Source organism: Scyliorhinus canicula, chromosome 9 (assembly GCF_902713615.1).
Source record: "Scyliorhinus canicula chromosome 9, sScyCan1.1, whole genome shotgun sequence".
NCBI classification, from domain to species: Eukaryota; Metazoa; Chordata; class Chondrichthyes; order Carcharhiniformes; family Scyliorhinidae; genus Scyliorhinus; species Scyliorhinus canicula.
The window spans coordinates 168163775-168178099 of NC_052154.1; the positions used below are offsets into that span (position 1 = coordinate 168163775).

At 48.7% G+C, this 14325-nt stretch overlaps 1 long non-coding RNA gene and 1 other non-coding gene across 2 annotated transcripts in view; one reads left to right on the forward strand and one right to left on the reverse strand.

Annotated features, from left to right (window-relative positions):
• LOC119971883 overlaps positions 1 to 14325 on the forward strand; it is a 47090-nt gene that overhangs the window by 775 nt on the left and 31990 nt on the right. The gene's annotated exons all lie outside the window — the stretch shown is intronic.
• Positions 4360 to 4473, reverse strand: LOC119972059. The gene has a single exon (XR_005461988.1). It is a non-coding gene; the product is annotated as a U5 spliceosomal RNA (small nuclear RNA).

A 14325-nucleotide genomic window follows, 5' to 3' on the forward strand; every position in this document is an offset into this window, starting at 1 on the left:
CAACCCAAAGATGTGCAGGTTAGCTGGATTGGCCATGCTAAATTGCCCCTTAATTGGAAAAAAAATAATTGGGTACTCTAAATTTATTTTTAAAAAGACAACGGCGATCAGCTAAAAAAAATGCGGGTGCATGCGTGCCAGCTCATCAGTGTGCATGCCCAGAGCCCAGAGAGAAACACCGCCTCCTCCTGACATCAGCATGCTGACCTGGGAGAAGATTTTTTTAAAAATTAAATGCAGTCTTCCTGCCTGAAGCGGGGCGCGTGGCTGACGTACTTTGGGCGCGATTGCGATTCCTCCATTTTGTCAGTAGTAAACAAGCAACAGGACTGTAAAATTTAAAATGGATCGTTTTGTAATAAGGAAGAGAGAGCCAGAGTCTCAAGCAAGCCAGGATCTCACAACTAAACCTGCTGGAGAGAGAATGGCTCAGGAGAATCCACTGCAGGACAAAGCAGTGGTGGTGTGAGCTGTTCAGGAGCATCCACAACAGGAAAAAGCAGTGCTGGTGTGAATTATTCACTAGGGTCCACGACAGGACAAAGCAGTGCTGGTGTGAGCTGTTCAGGCAAATCCACAACAGGACAAAGCATTTATTTAAAAAATAAATAATCAAGGGACAGAAAGTGTGGGGAGAGGAGGAAATAAATACAATAACGGTCACTAGGGGAAAAGTACTTGGGAAACTAATGGGGCTGAATGCCGTTAAGTCCCCTGGACCCGATGGGATATTAAAAGAAGTAGTTACAGAGATATCGGATGCACTGGTAGTAATATTCCAAGAATCCTTCAATTCTGGAAAAGTCCCAGAGAACTTGAAAACTACTAATGTATTCTGAAAGGAAGGAGACAAAGAGCAAGTAACAATAAGCCAGTTAGTTTAACTTCTGTCACTGGGAAAATGTTAGAATCTATTATAAGGTATATAACAGCAGAGCATTTAGAAATGCAAAATATAATTAAGCAGTGTCAGCATGGCTTCATAAAGAGGAAATCATGCCTGAAAAATTCCTTAGAATTCTTTGAGATGGTAACAAGCAAGATAGATGAAGGGGAACCAGCAGATGTGATATATGTGGATTTCCAAAAGGCATTCAATAAGGCACCACACAAAAGGCAAAAATCCATGGTTTTGGGGGCACTATGTTAGCATGGATAGAGGATTAGCTAACTGAAAGAAAATCGAAGTTGGGATAAGAGTGGCAATTTTAGGATGCCACAGGATCTGTTCCAGGGCCACAGGCATTTATAATATTTATTAATGACTTGGCCGAGAGAAGTGAATGCACTGTTGCCAGGTTTGCAGATGGCGCAAAATTAACTGGGAAGGCAAGTCGTAGGATGATACAAATAGCCTACAGAGGGATATAAACAAGTTAGGTGAGTGGGCAGAAATATAGAACATAATGTAGGAAAATGAATAAAGGAGCTGAATATTATTTCAATGGAGAAAAACTCAAAAACTGCAGACCGGAGGTGCTTTGGGGTCCTCATGCATAAATCATAGTCCACAGAGCCCACATAACGGGAGCCCGGATGAGTAGGTTCTTCGAGGAGGTGGAGGACAGATGTGGAGGGGTGGGTGTATCCCGGCCAACCATGTTCATATCTTTTGGGCATGTCCGAAACTGAGGGAATTCTGGCAGGGATTTGTGGATGTTATGTCAGAAGTCCTGGAAGGTAGGGTAACTCCGAGTCCAGAATTGGCAATATTTGGGGTGTTGGTGGATCCGGGGACAAAGCGGAGGAGGGAGTCCGATATCCTGGCCTTCTCCTCCCTGGTGGCCCGGAGACGAATCTTGCTGAGATGGAGGAACTCGGAGCCCCAAAGTCAGGAGTGCGGGTCAGCGATAAGGTTGGGGTTCTCAGTCTGAAGAAAATCAAGTTTGCTCTGAGAGGATCAATACAGGGATTCGCCCGGAGTATGCAGCCGCTCATTGATTTCTTTAACAAAAATTGAACGTCAGCAGTAAGGGGGGAAAGGGAAAAGTCGGGGGGGGGGGGGGGGGGGGGGGGGAAACAGGAGGCACGGTATTGTTAAATGAGGACTGGGAGCTTAGTAAACGGTTAATTGGAGACAGGGTGGGAGAAGTGTGGGACGTGGTTTATTGTTTGTTGTTCTTTTCGGGGGGTTTTTGTGCGTCGACCAGCGTGGTTGTTTTAGAAATGTCAACATGTTAAATTGTGAAAATTACAAATGCTTCAATAAAATATTTTCTAAAAAAAATAAAAAGCTACCATGCAAGTTCATCAGGTAATTGGAAAGACAATTAGTTGTTGGCCTTTATTGCAAAGGGAATGTATAAAAATAGGGAAGCCCTGCTAAAACTACACAAAGCACTAGTTAGACCACATCTGGAATACTAGGAACAATTTTGTCCCCTCATCTAAGCAAAGATATACTGGCATTGGAGGCAGTCCAGAGAAAGTTCATTGAGTTAACCCCGAGTATGGAGGGATTTTTTTTTTCATCAGGAGAGGTTGAGTAGATTAGGACTGTACTCATTGGAGTTTAGAAGAATGAGAGACATAGGATTCTGATAGGGTAGATCCTGAGAGGATGTTCCCCTTGTAGGAGAGTCGAGGACCAGATGGCATAAGCTCAGTGTAAGGGGTCACCCATTTAAGACAGAGATGAGGGGGAATTTCTTCTCTCAGAGTGTAGTGAATCTGGAATTCTTTACATCAGAGGGCTGTAGGGGCTGAGTTTTTGTTAAGTATGATCAAGGCTAAGAGAGACAGATATTTAATCAGTAAGGGAATCGAGGGTTATGGGGATAAGGCAAGAAAGTGGATTTGAGGATTATGTCAGAGCAGTCGTGATCCCATTGATGGCAGAGCAGATTCGATGGGTTGAGAGGTCTATTTCTGCTCCTTCGTCTTATGGTCTTATAGCAACAGGGCAACACATCATAACTCTTCAAAATGCAATTCAATTTTGTGATGCAAGTGTTATGGTATCAGAAGAATGGTATTTCCAGAGTTTTATTAGATTCTTGAATGAAATCTGAATCAGTTTATAATTTTCATTACTTCTAAGTTTCCTGATGCTAGCAATTCTTTATAATTTTGAGTTGCAGCAGTTCTCTGTTCAGCCACTGGATGGCATTTGTGTCCATGGTTTTATTCTCTAAGTACAGTGACTCCTGTGGTTGGCTGAGCTTAGAATGGGACTGCACCAAAAGAACAAGGATGGATGAGGAAAATGTTATTTTTTTGTAATAAAGCAGATTTTATTACATGCTTCTCCAAACAACTGAACATTTTTTGCAATTTTTACTTCCTCCTGCCTTGAAGACATTGGGAATAATTCCTCTGGCAAGCAACCTGTAGAATGTTATGTAATTGTTCGTTACCCAAGCTGGAATATTTACAATCTGGTCACCTGATAGGGAGGAGGAATGGAATTAGAGTTAGTCCAATTGCCTTCTATCTGCTGTCTGTTACTTTCTGGTGCTTGGCCGGTAGAAATCAAGCACAAGAGAACATCTAGTTTTTGACTAGTTAAATGCTTAGTATTAAATAAATGTGTGGGTTAGATCATAAGACACAGGAGCAGAATTAGGCCATTTGACCCATCGAGTCTGCTCCGTCATTCAATCATGGCTGATATTTTTCTCATCCCCATTCTTCTGCCTTCTCATAACCCCTGACCCCCTTATTAATCAAGAAACTATATATCTCTGTCTTAAAGACACTCAGTGGTTTGGCCTCCACAGCCTTCTGCGGCAAAAAGTTCCACAGATTCACCACCCTCTGGCTGAAGAAATTCCTCCTCATCTCTCTTTTAAAGGAGCTTCCCTTTAGTCTGAGATTGTGTCCTGTGGTTCTAGTTTTTCCTACAAGTGGAAACATCCTCTCCACATCCACTCTATCCAGGCCTCACAGTATCTTGTAAGTTTTAAAAAGATCCCCCCTCATCCCTCTAAACTCCAACGAGTACAGACCCAGAGCCCTCAACCATTCCTCATACGACAAACTCATCATTCCAGGGATCATTCTTATGAATCTCCTCTGAACCCTTTCCAAGACCAGCACATCCATCCTTAGATACAGGGCCCAAAACTGCTCACAATACTCCAAATGGGGTCTGACCAGAGCCTTCTACAGCCTCATAAATACATCCCTGGTCTTGTATTCTGGCCTCTCGGCATGAATGCTAACATTGAATTTGCCTTCCTAACTGCTGACTGAACCTGCACGTTAACCTTAAGAGAATCATGAACAAGGACTACCAAGTCCCTTTTTGCTTCTGATTTCCTAAGCATTTCCCCATTTAGAAAATAGTCTATGCCTCCATTCCTCCTTCCAAAGTACATAACCTCACACTTTTCCACATTGTATTTCATCTGCCACTTCATTGCCCACTCTCCTAGCAATCAAAAAATTAATGAAGACTCCGAGTGTTCCTCTCCATGGAAATCTTTAGTAAAAGGCGAAAGATTTATACAATCTGAAGAGGGGGCTGGTTTAGCTCAGTAGGCTAGACTGCTGGTTTGTGTTGTAGAATAAAGCCAGCAGCACGGATTCAATACCCGTACTAGCTGAGAATTCTGAATTCTCCCTCTGTGTACCCGAACAGGCACCGGAATGTGGCGACTAGGGGCTTTTCACAGTAACTTCATTGCAGTGTCAATGTAAGCCTACTTGTGACAATAAAGGTTATTTATATAGCCTGTCCAAATCCTTCTGCAGCCCCCCTGCTTCCTCAATATTACCTGTCTACAGATCTTTGTATCATCTGCAACCTTAGCAACAGTGCCTTCAATTCCAATTCCAGATCATTAGTTAGATAACTGAGAAATAAATCAAAAAATTAACTATAACAAATTATCCAAGAGCTACTACAGATACGACTATCCACAACGATGACTGTCTCCAGACTCCTCGAAGTAACAGTCACGTGGTTGTTCTCTACTGCCACCTGCTCGTTGGAGGTCTTATACATTACTATTTACATGATTGCTTATGCATATTATCACACTGTCCACAGATGCTGATTTTTTTAATACAACGCTTATAATGCTTCCCCACAGATGAGTATCAAATGATTATTTTTACTAATCACATTTTTTTACTGATTCGAATTCAACTCTATGGTGAGAGTGGCAAAAAAATGAAGCTAGGTAGGAACATAACATTTGGCTTAGTGTATCTTTCTGATTTTAAGAACATAAGAACTAGGAGCAGGAGTAGGCCATCTGGCCCCTCGAGCCTGCTCCGCCATTCAATGAGATCATGGCTGATCTTTTGTGGACTCAGCTCCACTTTCCCGCCTGAACATCATAACCCTTTATTCCATTATTCTTCAAAAAACTATCCATCTTTATCTTGAAAATATTTAATGAAGGAGCCTCAACTGCTTCACTGGACAGGGAATTCCATAGATTCACAATCCTTTGGGTAAAAAAGTTTCTCCTAAACTCAGTCCTAAATCTACTTCTTTATTTGAGGCCATGTCCCCTAGTTCTGCTTTCACCCTCCAATGGAAACAACCTGTCCACATCTATCCTATCTATTCCCACCATCATTTTATATGTTTCTATAAGATCCCCCCGCATCCATCTAAATTCCAATGAGTACAGTCCCAGTCTACTCAACCTCTCCTCTTAATGCAACCCCCCTCAACCCTGGGATTAACCTAATGAATCTCCTCTGCACACCCTCCAGCGCCAGTATGTCCTTTCTCAGGTAAGGAGACAAAAGCTGAACACAATACACATGGCCTCACGAACACCTTACACAGTTGCAGCATAACCTCCCTAGTCTTAAACTCCATCCCTCTAGGAATGAAGGACAAAACTCCATTCGCCTTCTTAATCACCTGTTGCACCTGTAAACCAGCTTTTTTGCGACTCATGCACTAGGACACCCAGGTCCCTCTGCACAGCAGCATGTTTTAACATTTTATAATTTAAATAATAATCCATTTTACTGTTATTCCTACCAAAATGGATAACCTCACATTTGTCAACATTGTATTTCATCTGCCAGACCCTAGCCCATTCACTTAAACTATCCAAATCCCTCTGCAGACTTCCAGTATCCTTTGCACTTTTTGCTTTATATCATCTACACTTTTTGCTTTACTTAATTTTACTTAATTTATAATGCTTTGAACATTTGAAGTTTAATTTTATTTTAATTTCCAGATATTCTGTAATGGAAAATTGGCATTTTTTAAAGATGTCAGCACGGTAGCATGGTGGTTAGCATAAATGCTTCACAGCTCCAGAGTCCCAGGTTCGATTCCCGGCTGGGTCACTGTCTGTGCGGAGTCTGCACGTCCTCCCCATGTCTGCGTGGGTTTCCTCCGGGTGCTCCGGTTTCCTCCCACAAGTCCCAAAGGACGGCTGTTAAGTAATTTGGACATTCTGAATTGTTCCTCAATGTACGCGAACAGGCGCTGGAGTGTGACGGCTAGGGGCTTTTCACATTAACTTCATTGCAGTGTTAATGTAAGCCTACTTGTGACAATAATAAAGATTATTATTATTATTGAGTGAGCAAGACTGCACATCACACGTACTAGCTGTAACTGATCTGCGTGCGTACTGTGAGTCAAAGTTGAGTTGCAATGCGGATTGCCAATAGGGAGCATGTATCAGTGAGATGGTTTCTGCATTCACAAGTGGATGTTTTTCTTCATTAATTAGATAAGGTGTGAAGAACAGAACAGATGCAGCAGCATATCTGCCAATTGTTCACACTGCACTTCCTACAAATTATGAACCACTCTAGAAATTAATTATTTGATAGAATCATAGAAATTTCAGCATAAAATGGATGCCGTGGGCAGCACGGTAGCATTGTGGATAGCACAATGGCTTCACAGCTCCAGGGTACCAGGTTCAATTCCAGCTTGGGTCACTGTCTGTGCGGAGTCTGCACATCCTCCCCGTGTGTGCGTGGGTTTTCTCCGGGTGCTCCGGTTTCCTCCCACAGTCCAAAGATGTGCGGGTTAGGTGGATTGGCCATGATAAATTGCCCTTAGTGTCCAAAATTGCCCTTAGTGTTGGGTGGGGTTACTGGGTTATGGGGATAGGGTGGAGGTGTTGGCCTTGGGTAGGGTGCTCTTTCCAAGAGCCGGTGCAGACTCGATGGGCCGAATGGCCTCCTCCACTGTAAATTCTATGAAAAGCTAATGCAAACTGCTAATCCTCCCCTTTCTTTGTTCATTTCCCGACATTTCCAGGGCTGGATTCTCACCTTGGAGACAGGAAACAGGAGCCAAGTCTGTTTTGGTGTCAGAAACTGTCATTCAGTGGAGAACTGACCAAAGTTCAGATTTTCACAAGGATAAGCTCTTAATTTACATAGATATGAATTTCCTATCTGCCTCAATCGAATAAAGAGGGGAATAGAGCTGGGTCATCTGAAATGTCGGACTCATTTAGACACCCCATAACAACTCATTAGGGCTGCTGGTTGTCCTGAGGGGGAGATCTGCAGTTTGTACCAAAGGTTTTCACTAAACTAGAGGTACACAATATGTCACTGACCTAGATCTAATACTAGAGGCCATGAGGGGATGGAGGGATGTCCTCTTCCATGAGGGTGGCAAAAGAAGGCCACCTCATCGGGCAGCAAGGATACCTCTCTGATCACCATTATCGGCAGCCATATCAAATTACAGCTCCTCTTCCTGCTCCTCTCCTAATGTGCTTACTCCTTCCAGGACCTCTCTGTCCTCTAAGTTCATGTTGAGGAGAATGCAGCAAACTCAATGACTAAGACCTTCACAGGAGAATATTGCAGGCGCCAAAATATGGCCTGATGGGTCTGCCTCCTAATCAACACCTCCTGGTGCCTAGGTGTAGCAACACTGGCGAATTTCTGCTCCCCGGACCTAGAATACCTGACGCTAAAATGCCGCCCCAATACCTTCCGCGGGAGTTCAACTCCTTTATCCTGAAGGCAGTTCAGCGCCGGCCCTAGGGTTGCTGGCGCCCCGGGCAAGCTGAACTTCGGCGCCCTTCGGGGGGGAGGGTGGGTGGGGGGGGGGGGGGCCCGAGGGGGGGGGGCGAGGGGGGGGCCGGGCCGAGGGGGGCGGGGCCGCGGGGGGCCGAGCCCGAGGCGGGGGGGGCCGAGCCCGAGGCGGGGGGGGGGCCGAGCCTGAGGCGGGGGGGGCCGAGCCCGAGGGGGGGGGCGGCGGGCCCGAGGCGGGGGAGGCGGAGGTGGGGTGGGCGGGCCCGAGGTGGGGTGGGCGGGCCCGAGGCGGGGTGGGCGGGCCCGAGGCGAGCCCGAGGCGGGCCCGAGGCGAGGGGGGCGGGCCCGAGGCGTGGGGGCGGGGCCGAGGGGGGGGCGGAGGGGGCCGCCCTGGGGGAGGGCGGCCACCGCGCATGCGCATTTGGCACCGGCCCAACTGCGCATGCGCGGGACCCGAGTCTGGCGCCCCCTAGCACATGGCGCCCCGGGCGACTGCCCGAGTTGCCGGTGCCTTGGGCCGGCCCTGATCCCACCCCATGTGGACATGAAAATCGCCTGGACGAAATATACACCACCACAAGTAGCCTCAAAATGAAACATCCCGATGCCTTGTTCATTGTGGCCAGGGACTTCAATCAGGCCAAGCTCAAGAGCATACTACCAAGTTACCACCAAAATGTCACCTGTTCTACTAGAGGCCCAAACATCCTGGACCACTGTTACACAATTATCGAACATGCGTACCGCTCTATCAGCCGCCCACACTTTGGCAAATCTGACCACAAGGCTGTGCTCCTGCTCCCGGCTTAGAAGCAAAAACTGAAGTGGGAGAATCCGTCAAAGAAAGTCATGCAATGTTGATCTGAGGAATCGGATGATCTCCTACAGGACTGCAGTCAGTGGACTGGTCATTATTTGAAAACTCTGCGACCAACCTGAACGTGTACGCCACCACAGGAACAGACTTCATTAGTAAGTGTGTAGAAGTCTGTGTGCCAAAGAAGCAAATCCGAGTGTTTCCAACCAGAAACCCTGGATGAACAGGGATATCCACTGCTTCCTGAAGTCTAGATCTGAGGCGTTCAAGACAAGCGACCCTGACCTATACAAGAAAGTCAGATATGATCTAAGGCAATCCATCAAAGATGCCAAAAGACGGACGTAATTATGTTGCAGGAGACACATCTGAAAGTGTCAGACCAGACCAGGCTAAGGAAGGGCTGGATTAGCCAGGTCTTCCACTCGGACTTGGACTCGAAGTCCAGAGGGGTGGCAATCATGATCAACAAGCGCGTGCAATTTGAGGCAGAGGGCATATCCGCAGACAGGGGGGGCAGATACCTGATGGTACGGGGCAGACTGGAGGGGAGAAGGGTGGTGCTGGTGAATATATATGCCCCGAACTGGGATGACGTGGACTTCATTAAAAGAGTGCTGGGGAAGATCCCGGACTTAGATTCTCGCAGGCTAATAATGGGAGGGGACTTTAACATGGTCCTTGACCCGACTTTGGATCGGTCGTGTCCCAGAACGGGTAGACTCTCAGCAATGGCAAGGGAGCTGAAAGGGTTTATGGAGCAAATGGGGGCAGTGGACCCCTGGAGAGAGGGACAGCCAACAGGAAGGGGCTACTCGTTTTACTCACACGTCCATAAAGTATATTCCAGGATAGATTTCTTTGTAATAAGCAGGGACTGTATGGGGGAGGTAAAGAACACGGAATACTCAGCAATTACCATTTCAGACCATGCCCCGCATTGGGTGGACCTGCAGTTCGGGGGAGCGAGTTATCAACGCCCGCAATGGAGGCTAGATGTGGGACTGCTGTCGGAGGAGGGGATCTGCGAGAGGCTTCGGAAATGTATAAAAAATTACCTGCAGGTGAATGACACTGGGGAGGTCTCAGCGGCGACCGTGTGGGAGGCGCTAAAGGCAGTAGTGCGGGGGGAGCTGATTTCAATTGGGGCCCACAGAGCCAAGGCAGACCGGGCAGAGATGGATAGATTGGTCAGGGAAATGGGTCGGATGGATGAAGAGCACGCGGAGTCCCCGGGGGAGGTTTTACTCAGGGAGAGGCAGAGGCTACAGGCGGAACTGGGGGCACTATCCACGAGCAGGGCCGTGGAACAGCTTAGGAAGGTGAAGGGAGTGGTGTACGAGTATGGGGAAAAGGCTAGCAGACTGTTAGCGCAGCAACTCAGGAGGAGGGAGGCGGCCAGGGAAATAGGTAGAGTGAGGGACGAGGGGGGGCGCAAAGTGGAGGATCCGGCAGAATTGAATAGGGTATTCCGGGACTTCTATCGTAAGCTGTATACTTCGGAGCCGCCGGAAGAACCGGAGGGGATGAAAAGGTTTCTGGACGGGTTAACATTCCCAACAGTTGGAGGGGGGGCGAGTGGAAGAGCTGGGCGCCCCGATTAGAGTAGAGGAGGTATTGGGGGGCCTAAAGGCCATGCAGTCGGGGAAGTCCCCGGGGCCGGATGGATACCCAGTAGAGTTTTATAGGAAGTTCTCTGAGCTGGTGGGCCCGGTCTTGGCGAGGGTTTTCAATGAGGCAAGGGACAGAGGGACCCTGCCGCCGACAATGTCACAAGCCACCATATCTCTGATATTGAAGCGGGGTAAAGACCCGGAGGTGTGCGGGTCCTACAGGCCAATCTCCCTGATTAATGTAGACGCCAAGCTCCTGGCAAAGGTACTGGCGGGTAGAATGGAGGACTGTGTACCGGAGGTGATTGGGGAGGATCAAACGGGGTTCGTGAAAGGTCGGCAGCTGGCGGCCAATCTGAGGAGATTGCTCAACGTGATAATGATGCCCCCGGCGGGTAAAGAGGTGGAGGTAGTGGTGGCAATGGACGCCGAGAAGGCCTTTGACCGGGTGGAGTGGGACTATCTATGGGAGGTGCTCGGACGGTTTGGGTTCGGGGAGGGATTGGTGGATTGGATCAAATTATTATATCAGGCCCCGAGGGCCAGCGTCAGGACCAACAGAGAAGTGTCGGAGCACTTTAGGTTGTACCGAGGGACCAGGCAGGGCTACCCGCTCTCCCCGCTGCTGTTTGCGCTGGCCATAGAGCCGCTGGCGATGGCGCTGAGAGCCGCAGAGGGTTGGAAGGGGATGGTGAGGGGCGGGGTTGAACACAGGGTTTCTCTTTATGCAGACGACCTGCTCCTGTACGTGTCGGACCCAGTGGCCGGGATGGGAACTATACTGGGAATGCTGAGGGAGTTCGGCCAGTTCTCAGGATACAAATTAAATACGGTCAAGAGTGAAATGTTTGTGGTCCAGGGAAGGGGCCAGGAGAACAGATTGAGAGGGCTACCGTTTAGGCTTGTTGAGGAAAATTTCCGGTATTTGGGAATCCAGGTGGCACGAGACTGGGGCAGGCTGCATAAGTTAAATTTGGCCAGGGTGGTGGAGCAAATGAAGGGAGAGTTTCGGAGATGGGATGCACTCCCGCTGTCGCTGGCAGGGAGGGTGCAGACTGTAAAGATGACAATCCTCCCTCGATTTTTGTTTATTTTTCAGTGCCTCCCGATCTTTATCCCACAGTCCTTCAAAAGAGTTAACGGGCTGATCATGAGCTTTGTCTGGGCGGGAAAGTCTCCGCGGGTGAAGAAGGCGATGTTGGAGAGGAACCGCAGCGAGGGAGGGCTGGCTTTGCCGAGTCTGGTCAATTATTACTGGGCGGCCAACATCGCTATGATAAGGAAGTGGATGGTGGGTACGGGGTCTATTTGGGAGCGGGTGGAGGCGGCTTCATGCAGGGGCTCCAGTTTGGAAGCCCTGGTCACGGCTCCTCTACCGCTGCCGCCGGCCAAGTACACCACCAGCCCGGTAGTGGTGGCGACCCTGCGGATATGGGGCCAGTGGAGGAGGCATGTGGGGGAGATGGGGGCGTCTGTCTGGGCGCCAATCTGCGACAACCATCGGTTTTCCCCCGGCAGAATGGATGGGGGGTTCCGAGTATGGCGGCGAGCAGGGGCGGGAAGGGTGGGTGATATGTTCCTGGAAGGGAGCTTCGCGAGTTTGAGGAGCTTGGAGGAGAAATTTGGGTTGGTAAGGGGAAATGATTTTAGATACCTACAGTTGCGGGACTTTGTTCGTAGACAGGTCCCATCTTTCCCGCGCCTCCCGCCAATGGGGATCCTAGACAGAATAGTCTCTGGGAGGGATGAAGGGGAGGGTAGAGTCTCGGGTATTTATAAGGTGCTCATGAGGGAGGAAGGGTCCCAGACAGAGGAACTGAAACTTAAATGGGAGAAGGAGATAGGCGGGGAAATGGAGGATGGGCTGTGGGCAGAGGCCCTGAGTAGGGTAAACTCGACCGCGACATGTGCTAGGCTCGGGCTGATCCAATTTAAGGTCGTTCACCGGGCCCATATGACGGTGGCTCGGATGAGCAAATTTTTCAGGGTAGAGGACAAATGCGCTAGGTGCACGGGAGGACCAGCGAACCATGTTCACATGTTCTGGGCATGCCCTGAGCTGAGGGGGTACTGGGAGGGATTTGCGGGGGTCATGTCCCAGGTGCTAAAAACAAAGGTGGTGATGAGCTCAGGGGTGGCAATTTTTGGGGTTTCGGAAGACCCGGGCGTCCAGGGGAAGAAAGAGGCCGATGTGTTGGCCTTTGCTTCCCTGATAGCCCGGCGACGAATATTATTGGCGTGGAGGGACTCAAAGCCCCCGAAGACTGAGTGGTGGCTTGCGGACATGTCGAGTTTCCTGGGGATGGAAAAAATTAAGTTCGCCTTGAGGGGTTCTGTGCAGGGGTTCACCCGGAGGTGGCAACCATTTATTGACTTCTTTGCGGGAGAGTGAGCGTCAGCAGGGGGGGTGGGGGGAGGGGGGGGGGGGTAGAGTAAAGTAGGAGGGAAATATGGCGGGTAGTACCGGTGGGAGGGGAGTGGGCTTGTGCAATATGTTACGGTGGAAGTATTGAAAGTACGTGGATGTTTGCACATTTTTGCCTTTTTTGCTTCCTTTCTGATGATGTCTGTAACTGTTTATAAAGCCAAAAACTACCTCAATAAAATTGTTTATTAAAAAAAAAAATGCCAAAAGACAGTAACGGACCAAGCTCAAGTACCTGGCTAGCCACACGGAACTCCACCAACTATGGCAAGGTCTGCAAGACATAACGGGCTACAAGATGCAGGCATGTAAAATTGCCGGCTCCAACGCACCCCTCCCTGATGAGCTCAATGTATTCTATGCCCGCTTTCAGATAGAGGTCAGAGAGAGCGTGCCCTCCACCCCAGAAGCCGCGGATGAACTTGTATCTGAGATCACCACTGCAGACGTCAGAGCAGACTTCCGAAGGTCAACCCACAGAAAGCCACTGGCCCAGATGGGGTACCCGGACGAACACTCAGGTCTTGCATGGATCAGCTGGCGGGGGTATTCGCAGACATCTTCAACCTCTCTTTACAACAATCTGAGGTCCCTATCTACTTCAAGAAGACGACCATCATCCCTGTACCAACAAAAAGTCAAGCAGCGTGCCTTAATGACTATTGTCCAGTGGCTCTGACATTCATCATCATGAAGTGCTTCGAAAGGTTAGTCATGGAACGAATCAATTCCAGCCACCCGGATTGCCTTGATCCACTACAGTTCGCCTACCGCTGCAACAGGTCCACAGCAGACGCCATCTCCATGACCCTGCACTCTACCCTGGGACACCTAGATAACAAAGACACCTATGTCAGACTCCTATTTATCGACTACAGCTCAGCCTTCAACACCATCATTCCTACGAAACTCATCTCCAAACTCTGTGGCCTTGGCCTCGGCTCCCCCCTCTGCGACTGGATCCTGAATTTTTTAACCCACAGGTCACAATCAGTAAAGACAGGCAACAGCACCTCCTCCATGATCATCCTCAATGCCAGTGCCCCACAAGGCTGTGGCCTCAGGCCTCTACTATACTCCTTATACACCTATGACTGTGTGGCCAAATTCCCCTCCAACTCGATTTTCAAATTTGCTGATGACACCACCGCAGCTGGTCGGATTTCAAACAATGATGAGACAGAGTACAGGAATGAGACAGAGAATCTGGTGAACTGGTGCGACGACAATGATCTCGCCCTCAATGTCAACAAAACGAAGGAGATTGTCATCGATTTCAGGAAACGTAGTGGAGAACATGACCCTGTCTACATCAATGGGAACGAAGTAGAAAGGGTCGAGAGCTTCAAGTTTTTAGGTATACTGATCACCAACAGCCTGTCCTGATCCCCCTATGCCGACACTATAGTTAAGAAAGCCCACCAACGACTCTACTTCCTCAGAAGACTGAGGAATTTTGGCATGTCAGCTATGACCCTCACCAACTTCTACAGATGCACCATAGAAATCATTCTTTCTGGTTGTATCACAGCTTGGTAAGG